Source organism: Perognathus longimembris, chromosome 2 (assembly GCF_023159225.1).
Source record: "Perognathus longimembris pacificus isolate PPM17 chromosome 2, ASM2315922v1, whole genome shotgun sequence".
Taxonomy (NCBI): Eukaryota; Metazoa; Chordata; class Mammalia; order Rodentia; family Heteromyidae; genus Perognathus; species Perognathus longimembris.
This window is the reverse complement of record NC_063162.1, coordinates 62,644,796-62,663,762: the sequence shown is the minus strand read 5'-3', so window position 1 is coordinate 62,663,762 and position 18,967 is coordinate 62,644,796. Positions and strand designations below refer to the sequence as shown.

The 18,967-nt window shown below is 43.2% G+C and overlaps 1 protein-coding gene across 2 annotated transcripts in view; it reads left to right on the top strand.

Moving 5' to 3' along the window:
* The first annotated feature begins 4,441 nt into the window (after nt 1-4,441).
* The window catches only part of Marchf8 (membrane associated ring-CH-type finger 8), a 91,901-nt gene continuing 77,375 nt past the window's right edge, over nt 4,442-18,967 (top strand). Inside the window, exon 1 of one of the 2 annotated variants that reach the window (XM_048339277.1) lies at nt 4,442-4,829. The gene's annotated coding sequence lies outside the window, so the exon portion shown is untranslated. The remainder of the gene's footprint in view (nt 4,830-18,967) is intronic. The other variant, XM_048339274.1, reaches the window with a different exon arrangement.

Here is an 18,967-nt window from a genome sequence, read left to right as displayed (position 1 = left end):
TACACCAAACTCCACTAGAAATGAAATTAAAGGATAAATAATGGGCTGGGGATATGGCCTAGTGGCAAGAGAGCTTGCCTCGTATACATGAGGCCCTGGGTTCGATTCCCCAGCACCACATATAGAGAAAATGGCCAGAAGTGGCGCTGTGGCTCAAGTGGCAGAGTGCTAGCCTTGAGCAAAAGGAAGCCAGGGACAGTTGCTCAGGCCCTGAGTCCAAGGCCCAGGACTGGCCGAAAAAAAAAAAAAAAAAAAAAGATAAATAATGAGGCCGAGTCCTCAAGGTTATTGAGAAAAAGAAAAAGAGGTCAGGCACTGGAGGGTCTTTGCTGTGATCCTAGCTACTCAATAGGATGAGATCTGAGGACTGAGGTTCAAAGCCAGCATGGGAAGGAAACTTATCTCTAACTTGCCACCAAAAAGCCAAAAGTGGAGCTGTGGCTCTAGTGGTAGTGCACTAGCCTTAAATGAAAAAGCTCAGGGACAGCACTCAGGCCCAAAGTTCAAGGCCCAGAACTGGTACTATAAAAAATAAGAGAAATCTTGACTTTTTTGTGACTTGCCCAAGCTTCTCCCAAAGGTCTGTGTCCCAATGAATTGGTGATGTTACTGGGAGCTGGTAGAGCCTTTGAGCGATGGAGTCACCCTGGAAGTGTGTACTGGAAGAGGATTGGAGGACTCAGACCCCTTGTTCCTCCTCTTGTTTTTCTCTATCCTGTGATGTGTGTGGTGTGACTTTCACCAAGAGGAGCTGCCTATCAGAGACCCACAGTCCCCTGGACTCCTGATCTTGAAATGGACCCTCCAAAAGCACGAGCCCGAGTAAACCTTTTTTCTCTTTAATTATTTCAAGCATTATGTTACAGCAGTGGAAAGTGACTAATACAGACTTGGAAGCAGGAACCTTGAATTTGAGGCTCTCTCTGTGATAGTTTGCAACACCTTTGTTGGCTATTATACATTTCTTTCTTACTTTGAAAGTTCTTCATTATTGCATTCATCAGTTTTAGTAAGTACAATAGTATATTCACAGTGTTAGATGAAATGCCCTTATAGAGTTATATGAATTTACAGTATGTTTTTACATACCATCACATTTTTTTTTGCTGGTCATGGGGCTTGAACTCAGGGCCTGGGTGCTGTCCCTGATCTCTTTTGCTCAAGGCTAGTGTTCTACCACTTTAAGTTCCACTTCCATTTTTCTGTTGGTTAACTTTTTAAAATACAGTCTCACTATGTACCCCTCATAAGCCTCTTGCCTTAACCTACTGTTAGGATTGTAGCTAAGTACCAGCTATAATAGCTAGCACACCCAGCTATAACACACTTCTTGTTTATAGTGAAACAACCTATAAATCTAGCTCATGGATTATATGTTTAACCATTTGGTGAAGAGTTGGGTGCAACCAGTTCTTAGGAAAACATTGATCTCTTGGCTCAAGTTTTCTTTCTTGAGCATCTGCCCCTATATTCCACAAACTCTAGGAAGTAGACAACTTCCCTAAAAGTATGAGGGATATGCACGTATATATGTATATATATGTACACATGTGTATATGTGTATGTATGTATACACATACATTTTTAAGTATGAATGGTGCATTAAGAATCCTCATTAACACAAGCAGAAAGAATTTGCTATTAACCTGACCACAGGCCAGTATTCCTTGTGAATTGAGCATATAGAGTCTGTTAAGGAATTCCTTTGCAGGCCACTTTACATTTTCTATGTGTGCTTTGCTTCTGAACAATATCTCTCTAACAATATCTTTCATAATTGCAGGGCAGGTGGCCAGGATCCAGATCCCAGGACGTGGACACATTCAAGTTGTCAGCTCCCTTAAGCTCAGGACACTGAGTTTCTATACTAATATCCTCTGCCCAAGGCAATGAGCTTAACATTTATTGAACACTGTGTATTCTAAGCTTTCAAGGGCAGTGCAGGAATTACTTCATTTTATGTCATAACTTCTTTGTTTATTTAGCCCAGGCTAGCCTCAAATTTGCAGTGCCAGGATTATAAGTGTGCGCCATGATGCTGGCTCATCTTTCCTATAGACAGATGATGAGAGGCTCAGAAAGGTCAAAAGAATTGCCTAGGTAGCAATGGCTCAGCCAGGACTCATGCTAGATTTGCTTTCAAAGAGATGTTTCCTCAGTGCTTCTGCAAGATTGACAGATGTCTCCAGAGCTATATACTGACACTTCTACTGGCAGTAGGGTGGCAGATTCCATATCCACAAACCACTCAACCAAATCATTTGCTCACCAGGAAGGTGTAGGCAGACAGTATACCAGTGGAAGGTATTGGTCCTGCCTTTAAGGCTCACCTGATGCCAGAGGCAGTCCCCCAGTTTATGGCAATTGACCTTCATAAGTTGTTTTCTACAGAAAAAGACCTGTGTGGAGAAAATAATCATTACATTTCCCCTTTTTAAAAAAGTTCTGGGGCTTGAACTCAGGACCTTTTGCTCATGGCCCTCTTGAGCCACCCCTCCACTTCCAGTCCTTTGTTGGTTGTTTCTCTTATTTGTCCAGGCTGGCTTTGAACCATGATCCCAGATCTCAGCCTCTTGACTAGCTAGGATTACAGTTGTCACTGTCCATGCCCAGTCTTACTTTTGCATTGTCTTGTTGCATTCTAGGTGGGTTAAAAATATTCTGAATAATGTTGAGCGAGACAAGCCTAGAACACAGAAAACAAAGGGGCATGATCTCCCTGATAGATGAATGCTAAGAAAGGGAGACGGAGAGAAAGTAGAGACCAAGTCTGTGAAACCAAAAGCTGCTTGTCAAATAGTATTTCCCACAGGATTGGGGCAGCGACCCAACAGTATGTAACTAAAACCAAACAATTACTCAACACATAAAGGTCAAAAATTGACCTCTCAGTGGAACACAATAGCTCAAAATCTATGTATGTACGTTCATACACATTGCATTTAAAGCCCTAGGCGAATTTTCTTGGGCGCAGCCACATGACTACTGTATATGTTCTTGATACCTTGTGTATTGTATATATGTCTACCTGACCTAGAGAAGGGAAAGAAAAACAGGGCGTAAGATATCACAAGAAATGTACACACTCCCCTACTATGCAACTGTACCCTTTTTGCACAACACCCTATCCAAAAAAATTGTGTTCAATTAATAAATAAATTAAATAAAAAATATTTTGTTCCTGACAATTTCCTCTGTACCTTGACAACCTAGTATGCAAAGTGGTTGGAATTGTTGGAACTTGATCAGCTAACAAGAGATAACTTCTATACAATAGAACAATTATGAACTATTGTGGATTTCCTTACAATTCACTCATGAGTTTGCAAAAAATAGGAATCTGCTAGATTTTGTGATCATCATTATGGGAGAATTGAAAATAAGTAAAACTTGTAACAAGCTTGATTTAGGGAAAGTGGAGGTGGTAGAAATAGTCACTAACAGGGCTGAGGACATCACTCAGTAACAGAGTGCTTGTATAAATAGGGCGAGGCCCTGAAAAAAAAAAACCCATTGAGAGTCATAACCAGAAAAGTTTTTTTTGGGGGGGGGAAAGCTGATTCAAGGGAACTGTGACTCCATCTATGTGAGGTTCTACGTTCAATTCCCAGAAATGCAGAATCAAACATTTTTGTACATGCTTTTACAAAAAGACTAATCGTCGTCGTGAAAATTAAAAGTCGGGAGCTTTATTTAAAAAAAAAACAAAACAAAAAACTTTTTTTGCCAGCCCTGGGGACTTAACTCCGGGCCTGAGCACTGTCCCTGGCTTCTTTTTGCTCAAGGCTAGCACTCTGCCACTTGAGCTACAGCGCCACTTCTGGTTTTTTCTATAGACGTGGTGCTGAGGAATCAAACCCAGAAGTTCACATATACGAGGGAAGCACTCTACCACTAGGCCATAAGGCCATATTCCCAGCCACAAAAGTTGAGAGTTTTATAAGCCTTTCTTACACCCTAGCTGCAAAGGCTAGGCGTATCGATCTCCACGTTCATTAGTGGCCAGCACCAAGGCGGCGGACCACGGCAGCGGTTCCTCGTCTCTTGGCGTCTGCTAGCTTCGGGTACAGGAACACCCGTGGGCTTTCCTCCCAGCGCATCCTAAGTGCGGAGCAACGCTCCCAGCAGAGGCGTAGGTTTAGAGTCACTGAAGGACAAACCCCGGCTCTCGGGCGCGTGCTGGGCGCGGGCACATGAGGGAGCACAGCTGCTGCCTTGCGGCACTCCGCCCCCACGCACCGTCGTCGCCCCGGCAACGCCGATGGAGCGGACACGTGACTCACGGGTCACGTGACTGCCCAGTCGCGCGCACCCCCCCCTCCCCCGCGGAGGTGTAAACAGGCGCCGCACTGGCCGAGGTGCGGCCCTGCTGCGTCCGCGTCGCGAGAATGCTCGAGGCGGGCAGTGAGGTCCACTCCGCGAGCTCCGTGCCCACCTGAGGCGTCTCCAGACCCGCGTCTCCACGCTGTGCCCAGTCGCTTCCGGCCGGACGCCGCGGAGCGATCTGCGGCGGGGAAAGGGGGTGTGGCCGCTGGCGCGCCGTCTGCGACAGGTGGGCCGCGGGGCGGTCGCAGAGGCCCAGGCCCTGCCCGGGGCGTCCGGGGCCGGGCGACGGCCGCGAGCCAGCGGAGCACGGGGCCTCCCGCCCCCCCCCCCGGCCCCGCCGCCTGGGCCCCGCCGCCTGGGCCTCGCCGCCGCCGCCCGAGCCAGCCTTGCTGCTTACAGCCACGAGGCCTCAGTGTCCACGTCTGGGAAATGGAAGTCTGGACGCGAGCCCGGGGAAGGACCGTCCACGTTTGAGATGGGAAGTACAGAGGAGGCAGATTCAGGTTATTTTTGCCTTTTCCTTGCTTCCCCGCCCCCCCTCCGCCCTGTCTTTTAAATCACTTTATCTGAAACGAACGTGTGTTCTGTTCTTCCCGGTGAAGTTTTGAATAATAAAAAAGCAACATTAGGGCTACTCAAAAGAGCTTATGTTAATTTTCTTTCTGTTGTGCTGGAACTAGGACTTGAACTCAGGGCCTGGACGCTGCCCCTTAGCTTTTTCCGCTCAAGGCTAGTGCTCTACCATTGAGCTACAACTCCAGCTCACAGTTTTTGGTGGTTAATTTGAGAATCGAGTCTCACGGACTTCCCTGCCTATGCTGGCTTTGAATCACGACCCTCTTTAGGATTACAGCTGTGAACCACTAGCACCTGGTTTATATATCTTTAATGACGTAAAATTGCTTTTAGGAAAATAACAACATCCACTTGTATTTGAAAGCCTATTTTGTGAAAAAGAATGACAATAAAACGTTTTTCAGTTGCATTGCTTTCCTCCAACCCTGATAACTTTGAGGATCAGGTTGAGAGTTTCGTCATGGAGTTGACATTTAGTGTGTGTGTATCTTTTAATTTGATGGGATCTGAAGATGAATTAGTATATTTTAAAATATTTCCCTCTTGATTCGGTTGGATTGTATTTGTGCAGTTAGATGTTACTAGTATACCCTTAGATACTGGTAAAGGTCCCGACATTTCTGAAAAAGACATTTCCCTTTCAATCCCTTCATGCAGTCAGTCTCAGGGAAGTGTGTTTGTACAAGTGAGAGCCTTTTTGCTGGTTTATTTGTTCAAGCATAGAATAGAAATGGAAGACTTAGGGCTAACAAGATGGAAATTTCACATTTCCTCTAAAAACATGAAAAGTGAACTAATTCATAATGTGTTAATACTTGAGTCATGTAATAGGTCTTTCATTAGATTTTGAAACCCTGGAGGGCAACAGAAATTTACGTTTTGAGAGAAGAGGTTCAAGAGAAAATAACTTGTTTTATATAGTGTGTATATTAATACACGCACATACAGTATGTGGGGTGCACAACCAAAAGCAGTTATCAAGATTTTTTTTAGGGGGCTGGGAATATGGCCTAATGGTAAAGTGCTCGCCTCCTACACATGAAGCCCTGGGTTCCATTCCTCAGCACCACATATATAGAAAAAAGCCGGAAGTGGCGCTGTGGCTGAAGAGGTAGAGTGCTAGCCTTGAGCAAAAAGAAGCCAGGAGACTGTGCTCAGGCCCTGAGTCCACACTCCAGTGCTGGCAACAAAAACAAAACAAATAAACAAGATTTTTTTTAAGTTATGAACAATGAGCTAGGTGCAAGTGACTCATACCTATAATCCTAGCTACTTAGGAGGACAAGATCTGAAGACCACAGTTCAAAGCCAGCTTGGGCAGGGAAGTCCATGAGACCCTTATCTCCAATTAACCACCCAAAAGGGAGAAGTGGTAGAGTGCTAACCTTGATCAAGAAAGTTCAGGGACAGTGCCAGGGCCTTGAGATAAAGCCCCTGGACCAGGAAAAAAAAAAAAAAAAAAAAGGACTTACTAGGACTTGAAGGCTGGGGTTTAAAGGGAAAAGGCACTTTTATGCAGAAGTCCCAGAGATGAGCAGAAATCTAAGAATTGGAGGTTACTCTGAATGGAACCCGAAGTGTAATATGATTTTTCTTTTCAAAGAAAACATTTCTTTGACCTTGCATTCAAGCTTAGGCAAGTCACTGCCTTTCCTTTGGTTCTGTTTGTAAACCAAAGTGAAGAAATTGCCATATAAATAGAAATTACAGATAAATGTGAAGTATTACAAAGGACATACTTAAAATTATTAATCATTTATCTAAAACCAGGTTTATATTGTGCATGTTAGTGTACTCCTGTAATCCCATCTACCGAGAAGGCAGAGGCAGAAGTATCATGAGAGTGAAGCCAACTTGATTGATAGAATTAAATCTGGCCACTCTAATATTTTTGTTCTATTTAAATATCACGAGGAAGAAATTAGCTCCAGGCATTGATAGGAATGAGTTGATTTGTCAAGAGTCCTCTGTTCATGCCCACCACCAGTGGTTCATGTCTTAATTGCATCTACTCAGAATGATGAGACCTGGACAATCAAAGTTTGAAGCCAGCCTGGAGAGCAGTCTCAGAGATTCCATCTTGAATTAACCAGCAAAAGAGCAGGGCTGGAGATGTGGCTCTAATGGTAGCTAGCTGGTGAAGTGAAAAAGCCAAGGGAGGGCAAGGCCCTAAATCTAAGCTGGCACAAGCATACACACACACACACACACACACACACACACACAGAGAAAAGGTACAAGCACACAGAGAAGAGGTACAAGCATATACACACACATACACAGTACAAGCACACATACACACACGGCACAAGTGCATACACATACAGAAAAGGTCCAAGCACACACACAGAAGAGGTATTCCCGCCCCCCCTCCACACACACATCCCTCCACACCAGAATCCCTGTTTGGGATTCAGTAGTGCAGGGCATTCTTAGAAGTTGTGAGGTTCTGTGGTGTTCAGTTCCAATCCTCTATTTCCTCTATAAGCATTACATGTCTAGGTTTACACTTTTGGTGCTTTGTAGTTTAAAATATTTAAAAGCAAGTAAAATTTGTGTTCACATTTCTGAAAATAACATAAATGTGACTCTTCAAATGGCAGATACAATTTTTTTCAAGAGCGGTTTCTTACTCCAGTTACATGTCTTCTCTCTTCTTCTTCTCCTTCTCCTTCTCCTCCTCCTCCTCCTCCTCCTTCTTTTTCTTCTTCTTCTTCTTCTTCTTCTTCTTCTTCTTCTTCTTCTTCTTCTTCTTCTTCTTCTTCTTCTTCTTCTTCCTCTTCTTCTTCCTCTTCTTCTTCTTCTCTCCCCCCTTCTTCTCTCTCTCTCTCTCCTTCTGCCAGTCCTGGGGCTTGAACTTAGAGCCTGGGCACTGTCCCTGAGCTTTTTGCTCAAGGTTAGTACTCTGCCACTTGAGTCATAGGGCCACTTCTGGCTTTTTCTGTTTATGTGGTACTGAGAAATCAAACCCAGGGCTTCATTCATGCTAGGCAAGTATGCTACCACTAAGCCACATTCCCAGCTCCTCTCTGAGATCACTTTATGTAGTTCAGGCTGACCTCAAACTCAATATCCTCTTGCCTCAGTCACCCCAGTTCTGGGATTGCAGATGTCCACGACCATGGTCATCTGATAAATGATATTTATGGAAGTTCTCCTTATGTCCTTGTGGTTCTGACCTTTGTGAATTTGGAAAAATTATTAGTGCATATGTCATAAACATTTTGTATTTTGTCTTAACTGTTGCCAACCTTGTTTTTCCTATACTAAGAACATCAATGTTAATTTTTTTCAAGGAGTATAATTTTTAACTCCTCAAAAAAACCCAGACTAGGCCACATCTAATTTCTTAGCTCATACTAAATGCCTGAATTTTTGGATGCATTCATTGGTAAGTAACAACAAACGCAGTGCCTTCTATGAGCCAGGTTGATGTGGTCATTGCTGTTGTTCTCCAGGGACATGTTTTTGATAGAGGAATAAAGAATGTAATCCAAAGGTAATGTGATATAAAAGCTGTGGAAACGGAGGAGGTGTGTATTCCTCAGGTTGGTAAGTTAAATGACAAAACTCTCCAAAGGAGGTGCTATTTCATTCTGGTCAGTGAGATGAAGTAGAGTCAGGAGAATGGACGGACAAAAAGGTGGAAAGAAGCAAGTAAGAGCATGCCATTTATCCTTTTACTTCTGCAAAGCATTGTTGTGCCAAGTCGCGAAACGACCACCAAGAAGGCCACCAAGACTCAGACGTTCCGAAATGCAAAAGCAAGGCAAGGCTTTATTCAAGCGAGCTGCAACTTGGGCCTTGTCCTACCCACCGACACAGCGGAGGTTAGGAGGAAGCCTCGAGCTGCGATTACACAGGGCTTATAAAGGCAAAAAACAAAGTAACAGCAATCAGGTGTTCAAGCAAGCAAGACCCGAACACGAGTACAAATCTGATTGGCTCAGGGCTTGAGGCATTCTAGGGGTGGTTAGAGTTAAGTATTCCCAGTGGTTAGAGTTCTTGACCGGCTGGGCCCTAATAAGCTTGTCCTGGATCTGCTCACAGGGCCTGCTTATCTGAGGTTCACATGGTAAAGTGGGGCCTGACTTCAAAGTCTGGCACTTCAGCATATGCTCTGTAGGGGCAGAGGCAGGAGGACTGTAAAATTTGAGGCCTGGCTGGGGCAAGACCCTCTCCGGATACTGGCACACGTCTTTAATCTCAGCTACTCTAGAGGTGGAGGCATGATGATAAAGAATTCAGGGCCAGTTTGGGCAGAAGTATAGGCTAGTACCTACCTTAAAACCAAAATCTGAGCCGCTGCGCACTGCCAGCCGTCCCCGGTTGAGCAACCTCTAGGCCTTAGGACCCCAGGCTGGGAAGCCCATGCTGCTGCGCTGTATTTCATACCTGGTTTTTGCAGTAGGTTGAGGTTTCTGTCGGCCTGAGCTTGGGATCTACAGGAAGAGTACCCATTTGTTTTTGTTGTGGAGGCTGAGTTTGGAGTTGGCTCTCTTTCTCCCTCCCCACCTTCCAACATGGCAGCCTCCAGCTTTGCACAGTGTTAGATCTGTACCCTGTGATGCTGAGAGCAAGTACTTCAATGCCTACAATTACAGAACATATGCTGTCAGGAGGATAAGAGATGCCTTCAGAGAAAATAAAAATGTAAAGGATCCTGTAGAAATTCAAGTTCTAGTGAATAAAGCCAAGAGAGACCTTGGACTAATCCGTTGGCAGGTCCATATTGGCCAGCTGTATTCAACTGACAAGCTTATCATTGAGAGTCAAGAGAAGCCAAGGACCTAGAGACCAAGTCACCAGCGGCAGACCGTGGACCACCTTCGGCATCCATTCTGTGCAGCTGGGGGTGGGGGGGGGGGGCTGCTAATACCAGCTGAACATAGCTTTTTGCTTCACCTGTCCTGTAGGAGCTGAAACTGAATCTTCTTTGCATTCTGTTGCAGCTTTAGTGTGAAAGGATGGTTATCCTTCCTCTATTCAAGTGTTAGAATGAAGAGCTGGAGGTTATTCACAATAATGCTATGTATTATTGAGTCTCTTCTCCACCCTATCTCCATCCTGCAGCTCGTCCACATTTGTATAAACTGAATTGTGTCCTGTCCTTTCGCCCCAAATAAACCCCTTATGACTAAAACAAAAACAAAAACACCCTCACCAAAATCTGAACCAAAAAAACTTAGATGGATACCTAAGGTATCTTAGGTGGTAGAAAGCTATACCTTTGCTTTAAAAAAATTTTTTTTTTTTGTCAGTCCCGGGGCTTGAACTCAGGGCCTGAGTCCCTGGCTTCTTTTTGCCCAGGGTTAGCACTCTGCCTCTTCTGGCTTTTTTCTGTTTATGTGGTGCTGAGGAATTGAACCAAGGGCTTCTTGCATGCTAGGCAAGCACTCTACCACTAAGCTACATTCCTAGCCCCTACCGGTGGGTTTAAGCCTTAGTACCCTCTCCCCTACAAAAAGCAACTGCCCTTGAAAACAGTGCTTTGACAGGAGTGTTAATGAGCAGTTTGGTTGGTGTGTTACCTTTGCTGCTTTGTGTGTGTCAGGATCTAGCTACTTCAGTGTCTTCTAAATTTTCAAGACCTTCAGGTGTTAGTGCAACTGTAAATGCATACAAAATATGGCAAACATAGGAAAATAAGATCCTCCCTTCCCTCTTCCTCCCCTCCCCCTCCTCCTCCCTTCCCCCTCCCCTCCCCTCCCCTCCCCTCCCCTCTTGTTTTCTGCTAGGGTCTGAACCCAAGGTTCTCTCCAGTGCTAAGCAGGTGCTCCCAGGTACTCTACCTTGGGCTATACTCCAAGCTCTGCTTTTGCATAATTTTGAATGTTTCATAAATGGCATCAGGCCCTATGGATTTTTTCCTTGTGGTGGGGGGGGGGGAGGAGGGGAGGTGCTAGGGTTTGAATTAAAGGCCTTGCACTTTCTTGTTTAGTTTTTTATTTTTAAACTGTATTTTTTTGTCTTTTTTATACTGGGGATTGAACCCAGATGTTGTGCTTTCTAGGCAAGCGCTTTACCATTGAGCTATATCCCAGCCCAGGAGCCTTTTGCTTTATAGACCAAAGCTCTACAACTAGCTGGGCCTGTAATCTTAGCTTCTTAGAAGACTGAGATCTGCCAGAGCCAGCCTGGGTAGGAAAGTCCATTATACTCTATCTCCAGTTAACTACCAAAAAGTTGGAAGTGGAGCTGGGGCTCAAGTTGTAGAGCTTTATCCTTGAGCAGAAATAGAAATGCTCAGGGTTAGCACCCAAGCCTTGAGTTTAAGCCCCAAGACTGGCACCAAAAAACAAAACAAAACATAAAACAACCAGTACTTCAGTCACACACTCAGTCCCTTTATGGATTATTTTCTGTGATTCTTTTCATTTACAGTTTGGTTACTAAGTTTCATCCATGTTTTTTTTTTTTTTCTCCAAGTATAAAAATTTCTCAAACTCTCCATGTTCAGTATGAGAAAAATGTGTGTCTAATAAAGATCCACTGCCTGGAGAATATAAAGAACCCTTACACATTAATGATACAAAACTGGACTGAGGATTTCAATAGATACTTTTTCAGACATGAAATATAAATGACCAATAAATGCGCAGAAGAATGCCATCAGGAGAATGTTAATTAAAATCATGCCCATACTGAAATGTTGCATCTCACCCACCAGGAAGGCTACTCTAAAAAGAAAGGTAATGGCAAGTATTGGTGAAGTTGTGGAGAGATTTGGTCTTCATATACACTAGTAGTAGGTGACAATGTAATGTGATATAAAGCAAGTCTGCCTATTTCTCAGTGTCCACACATGGGGTTCCACATTCCATAGTAGTTCTGTCTTGGGTTTGTACCCAAAAGAAATACAAACATAACTACACCCATAAAAACTTGCCCATAGGGCTGGGGATATGGCTTAGTGGCAAGAGTGCTTGCCTCATATACATGAGGCCCTGGGTTCAATTCCCCAGCGCCACATATACAGAAAATGGCCAGAAGTGGCGCTGTGGCTCAAGTGGCAGAGTGCTAGCCTTGAGCAAAAAGAAGCTAGGGACAGTGCTCAGGCCCTGAGTCCAAGCCCCAGGACTGGCCAAAAAAAAATTGAAAAAAAATTAAAAAAAAAAACAAAAAAAACTTGCCCATAAATGCTCACAGGAGCAATATTCATCATAGCTCAAAAGTAGAAACAGCTGAAAGCTGTGATGAAGGGTTACAGAAAATGTACCCATACACTGGAATATTATTTATGCGTAAAAAGGAATGGCTGATGGGGCAACATGGATGAACCTTGCAAACATGCTAAGTGACAAAAGATAGGCACAAAAGGTACGTGTTGTGTGAGTTAAAGGGGTTGGACTTTGATGTCTTATTTGAATTATTTTTTTAGTGAACATACCTTGGCAAAAGATTTTTTCCCTTTTGTTTGCTTAGGGAGATGTTTTCATCTTTTTAACTGTTGAGTAGACAGTGGAATATTTGGAATATGTGCAGAGTATAACTACTCATTCTGTAATTATCACTTAAGTGCAACCTTATGTCCTTGGTCCCTGTCTGCGATATTGCCTTCTTACCTCCACGTTCTTCAGAATGCTTACCACTGAGCATTCATAGCTTTCACTTGTTTTTTTTATGCCACAAAATACGAGACTTGTCAGTCATCTGTATGTATCTTGTTTTATAACACAGTCCTTTCCCCAAGAATCACTGATATCTAGGAGTCCTCCTGGTGCTATAAAGCTTTCCGTTTACACGTGACCCTTTATGTAATCACTGTGCATTGTGACTTTATGCGATGTTAGAAATATTTTGTATTTGCATGGTTTGTACCATAGGCACTAACCACATGTGAAGACTGTGTGCTTGAAATGCCCCATCCTCCTTTTGATGAGTGCTCCATAATAGAGATAATCTACAACCTGTCCTTTGTGCTTTTGATGACTGACTGGGTGATGATTTTCTCTAATAGGAGTTGTGTTTTATGATTGCTCGCTGGAGTATCTTGTTTACACATGCAAGGGATTCTCTAGGTATACAATCTGCTGTCTGCCTGCGATGTTTTAGGCAAATGCATTTTTTCAACTATTCTACAAGTATCATGCTGTTTATTTATTTGCCAGTCCTGGGGCTTGAACTCAGGCCTGGATACTGTCCTTGAGCTTCTTTTGCTCAAGGATAGCACTCTACCACTGAGCTGTGGTACTGAGGAATCAAACTCAGGGCTTCATGCATGCCAAGCTAGCACCCTACCACTAAGCCACATTCCCAGCCCCTATTTATATATTTTGAGACAAGGTTTTAATATGCTTCCCAGGTTGGTCCTGAACTATTAGGCTCAACCTGCCTCAGCCTTCTGAAGCTGGGACTACAGATGTGTACCACTGTGCCCAGCTCTGTTTATCTATTGTTGCATAATAAATTGCCATAAATTAAGAGGCTTTAGATAGTACAGACAGTATCACCTGATGTTTCTATAGGTCAGAATTGTGGAGCCTTGTTGGGTTATCTGCTCTGCATCTCTGGTGGCCACAGGCTGTTGGAAGAGCTGTACACATCTGGACATTCTGGGCCACTTCTGGCCGTTTTCTGTATATGTGGTGCTGGGGAATTGAACCCAGGGCCTCATGTATATGAGGCAAACACTCTTGCCACTAGGCCATATTCCCAGCCCCTGCTTTTCCTTATTGAATGTCAGCCAGTGGGTACTCTGAGCTTGCTTTTCCTTGCTGGATGTCAGTCAGTGGCATTGTTGGCTTCTAGCAGCCATTCACATTCCATGCTTTGTATGCCTTAGTGCCTCCTTCTTCAGATACAGCGATTGGAGATGAATTCTCTCACTTTAGATTTCATGACCTTCTCATCTGCTTCATTTCTTCCTCCTCCTCTAGGTTTTTGCCTTTAAGTGGTTATGTGATTAGATGGGTGACTTAGACTGCTCTTCCCATTTGAGTGTGCAGTCCTTTTGCTCTTCCCAGATGAGTGTAATTGAGTACCTGTGGCAGGAATCTTGTGGGGAGGGATTTCTTTAGGCTCCTTTCTTTCTTTCTTTCTTTCTTTCTTTCTTTCTTTCTTTCTTTCTTTCTTTCTTTCTTTCTTTCTTTCTTTCCTTCTTTCCTTCTTTCTTTCTTTCCTTCTTTCCTTCTTTCCTTCTTTCTTTTTTTTTTTTTTTGCCAGTCCTGGGACTTGAATTCAGGGCCTGAGCACTGTCCCTGGCTTCTTTTTGCTCAAGGCTAGCACTCTGCCACTTGAGTGACTGCGACACTTCTGGCCTTTTTGTGTATATGTGGTGCTGAGGAATCGAACCCAGGTCTTCATGTAAATGAGACAAGCACTCTTGACACTAGGCCATATTCCCAGCCCCTCTTTAGGCTCCTTTCTAAAAAATCATAGAAATTGTTTTCTGTGCTGATTGTGCTAAAAAGTCTTCTACCCCAGTGCTGTACCACATCATTGCTAACACTATTGTTAAATATTTAGGTTATCATCTGATGACTGTGAAATGATATCTCATGGTAGTCCTTTTTTTTTTTTTTTTTGGTGATGAGCCTTGGAACAGGGTGTTATATATACTGTACCAACTGAGCTACTACCTAGCCCCTCATAGTGTTTTAAATCTGAATTTATGGATTTATGAATTTATGCCTTTCAAAACTTTTGCATAATGTTAAACTGTATGTTTTACTCCTGTGCTTTATCTTTTAGATTTTGTATCTATGATTATACAGATTGTTGTCCAATCCAAAACTTATGTCTGTAATATTCCAGAATTTGAAGCTTGTGACTGTCATGTGGAGCCTGTAGGGCCTTTCAGATTTGTGATTTTTATATTAGGGATGTTTATTTGGTAACGTATATTCAAATATGCCTAAATTCCCAAACTATGAAATCTATATTCTTTAGTTTTTCCAATTTTTAAAATTTATTGTCAAAGTAGAGGGTTTACAGTTCCATAGGTAAGGTAGTGAATACATTTATCAAACTTGCTTCCTCCTCCCTCATTTGTCTTCCTCCTTTCTGCCTCCTTGATCTCCCTCCCCCATGAGTTGTACAGTTGGATTATAGCATATAGTTTTGTAAGTATTGCTGTTACATTGGTTCGTCTCTTATCCTTTGTCTCTCCATTTTGATGTTCTTCTTCCCTTCCTTAGTTCCCATAAAGATATATACAATACTTAGGGTACTGAAATCAGTAATAGTAACATCAGGGGTAAAATCTTGGGGGGAAAAGACAGAAGAAAATGGCATAATTTCAGAAGGCACATTGAAAATGGTAAACCACTGACCACTGACCATTGGTAAATGGTAAACCACTGACCATTGACAATGGTAAACCACTTATTTCTATAACTTGGAATGCATTTCACTTAGCATCATCTTATGTGTTCATATGGACACAGCTATTGAGCTATTGTGATCTTCTGCTAGGACTGTCCTAGACGTATACTAATTATTACCAGTGAGGGAAATTATAGAGTCTATGTTTCTTTGGGTCTGGCTCACTTCACTTAGTATAATTTTTTCCAGGTCCTTCCAGGAAATCCATATTCTTTTTTTTTTTTTTTTGGCCAGTCCTGGGGCTTGGACTCAAGGCCTGAGCACTGTCCCTGGCTTCTTTTTTGCTCAAGGCTAGCACTCTGCCACTTGAGCCACAGCGCCCCTTCTGACCATTTTCTGTATATGTGGTGCTGGGGAATCGAACCCAGGGCCTCATGTATATGAGGCAGGCACTTTTGCCACTAGGCCATATCCCCAGCCCCAAATCCATATTCTTGTCCCAAGCATTTCTGATAAGAGTAGTCAACTTGTATCACATTTGGTGTATTATTTCATTGTAACTTAGATTTCTTATTTAGTTTTCCTTGTGAATATGTTAAAAGTTGTTGAGGGTATGTATCAATATGGGGAGTTGCATGTACATAGGTGGAATCTAGAAGTAAGAACGATATTTATCCTTCATTTGGCAGAGTATGTTTTTCCCTTTTGTTCTTCTCTGTATTTTTTTGTTGCTGCTTTTTATCTAGTCTGACAAATGAATATCTTGTTATCTTTAAAAGAATCACAGAGGTAGTTGGGTATGGTGGTGTGTACCTAAAATCTTAGCTATTATGGAGGCTGAGGTAGGGAGTTCATTTGAGCCCTGAGTTTGAGACAATAACATAGCAAGACCATGTCTCAAATAGAAAAATAATACATCGGCAATGTTGTTAAAAAAATTCCAGCACCAGAAGTGCTATTTTACAATGTATTTGAACATAAATGGAGTCATATTACATGTTATTTTGCAATATACTTTTTCACTCAGATCGACATAGATGTAGATCATCATTTCCCTGTATGGTGTATATGTGTATGCCAGTATATGTGCAATCCTGGGGCTTTAACTCAGGGCCTGGGCACTGCCTGAGCCTTTTTGCTCAAGGCTAGTGCTCTACCACTTGGGCTCCATCTCCACTTCTGGCTATTTGGTTGTTAATTGGAGATAAGAGTCCCACAGGCTTTCCTGCCATCACTGGCTTCTAACCTGGATCCTCAGACCTCAGCCTCCTGAGTAGCTAAGATTACAGGTATGAGCCACCTCTGCCCAACATTTCATTTTTTGGTATAATAGTATTCTTTTGAAGACTGAGTTTTAATTACTGTTCTGTATCCAGTGCTTAGCAGTCAGATGTTTGTGGGATGAACCAGATGTGATGGCATATGCTTCTAATCGTGGGGTTGTGATTTCAGCACTCTGGAGAATCATAGCTAGCTAAAGCCAGCCACTGCATAGTGAAATTCTATCTCAACAAAAGAAAAGAAAAATATCCTTACGGGAACTTAGATTCATAACTCGTTCTTTACTTCTGTTGGTGGGTATTTAGTGTGTTCCAGTTTTTCTCTTATAACCATGTTGCAGTGATCATTCTTTTTTTTAAATTTTTATTATCAAACTGATGTACAGAGAGGTTACAGTTTCATAGTTAGGCATTGGATACATTTCTTGTACTGTTTGTTACCTCGTCCTTCATACCCCCCTCCCTTCTCCCCCTTTCCCTTTCCCCCCATGAGATGTTCAGTGCAGTGATCATTCTTACATATGTGTGTCTTTAAATACTTTGGGGGATATTATTACAGCATAGAGCTTGAGAAATGAAGTTGTCTGATCCAAGTAGAAGTATGTTAGTCGTGAGAATTGGTTGTCTCGTTTTTATTTAGGATACACTGCTACTAATGATAACATGTAGGTAGATAACTCTTCATTCATTTGACCACAATATCTGTTAGCAGTCTCCATTAGTTTCCTTCATTTCAAAACATTGAAATTAGTGATGGGAATCTGCTTTGTTCTCATAAAAGCTCACTCCCCCACCTCCTCAGGTGATAGGTTTCTGAGAGATGGAGCAGAAAACTTGCTCAAACAATAGGCTCCCAGAGCCAGACCTCTACCATAAACTCCTTGAACCCTCCAGCTACCTGGAACCCTGCCCACACCCATTACTTCTACTTAAGTCCCTCCACCCCTGCCCCATGCCTTGTGTTTCCTGAGCACCCAGTTGTCCCTCTTCAACTTGCTATAAAGTTCACCTGGTCTGTTCGGGTTGTTATCTGCCCTTTCTTTATTCTAATATCTTCGTGACTCAGTTTCCTAACAATTAGTATTTAAGTTTTTGACAGAATAATACTTGGAAAAACTTGTAAATATGGCAAATGAATGATGAAAAAACAGGAATATTTTTCTTGTTTCTTGCAGTAGTTTTGTTGTGCCAAGTTGCAAGACCACCCCCAAGAAGACCACCGAGATTCAGACACTCCGAAATGCAAAAGCAAGGCAAGGCTTTATTTAACGAGCTGCCAACTCGGGCCTCGTCCTACCCACCGACACAGCGGAGGTTAGGAGGAAGCCCCGAGCTGTGATTACACAGGGCTTATAAAGGCAAAGAACAAGGTTACAACAATCAGCTGTGCAAGCAAGATTAGAACACAGGTACAAATCTGATTGGCTCAGGGTTCGATTCTAAAATGGGGTTCACGTGGTGGGGCCTGACTTCAAAGTCTGGCACCTCATTTCCCCCTTTTTCTTTTTGGTACCTTGGGAGCCAATCATGGCTCCATTCTGTCCATTTCAATGGCTTGCATGTCTAGGGGATGATATAGAGGTAAGGCATGGGCCAGTAGGGCCAAAAGTAGTATCCGAAAATAACTCTGGTCCCTCAGTTTTAAAGGGGGGCTGATGGGTGAAGATCATCCATCTTCTGTAACTTCTTCAGGCTGACTCAGGGGCGTTGACCTCACCCAGCCAGGAACCTATAACCCTAGTCTACCAAGGGACTGCAGGATTCACCTCACTTTGGAGTGAGCTGCCAAAATAACATTAACACCAGCCAGGGTAGTAAGGAAAGAAGGCAAAAAGAAAATTATAATATTCAGTCTAACTTTCTTTTCTTGAGGCAAAGGCGAAGCGGCCCAGCTGGGTGCTTGGAGACCTCCCATGTTCCATCACGGTAGTTGTCATCCAGGGCAAAGGGGTCAGCTGGCCTGGCGTGGAAGCAATGAACCCAAGTGGCGATGCCGTCCAGGGTCCCCTCCACCGTGGTTAATCTGTTGATTGGGGGCATTGGCAAGCTGACAGGCCTTTAACAGATCTCAATAAGGACAACACAATCTCAGGTCTACAAGCTTTCTTTCCTAAACAGATGTATCAACTTAAAATTCTTACTGCCAGTCAGGGCTTTGAGTAAATGCGGGGGGTGAGATTTTAATCTATCCTCTCATTTAACAAACTTACCCTTACCAACCACTATCACATATGACTGGCAAATTCCTGCCAAGTAGACAGACATGGGCACTGGAAAGGCATGCTCATGAACTATTCTTCTAGGACTTCCCGGCTTTAACTTTTGAAAGGCCAACAGTAGTGACTCTAGGATCTGACACCATCTCTGCCATCCAAGCAGTGGCTTACTGCCTCTGGATGCTCCATCACTTTTGTCCCAGGAGGAGTGACTTTCGACTTGGACTCAGGGCCTGAGTGCTGTCCCTCAGCTCTCCAGCTCAAGACTAGCACCGTACCACTTTTGAGCTCCACACTACTCCG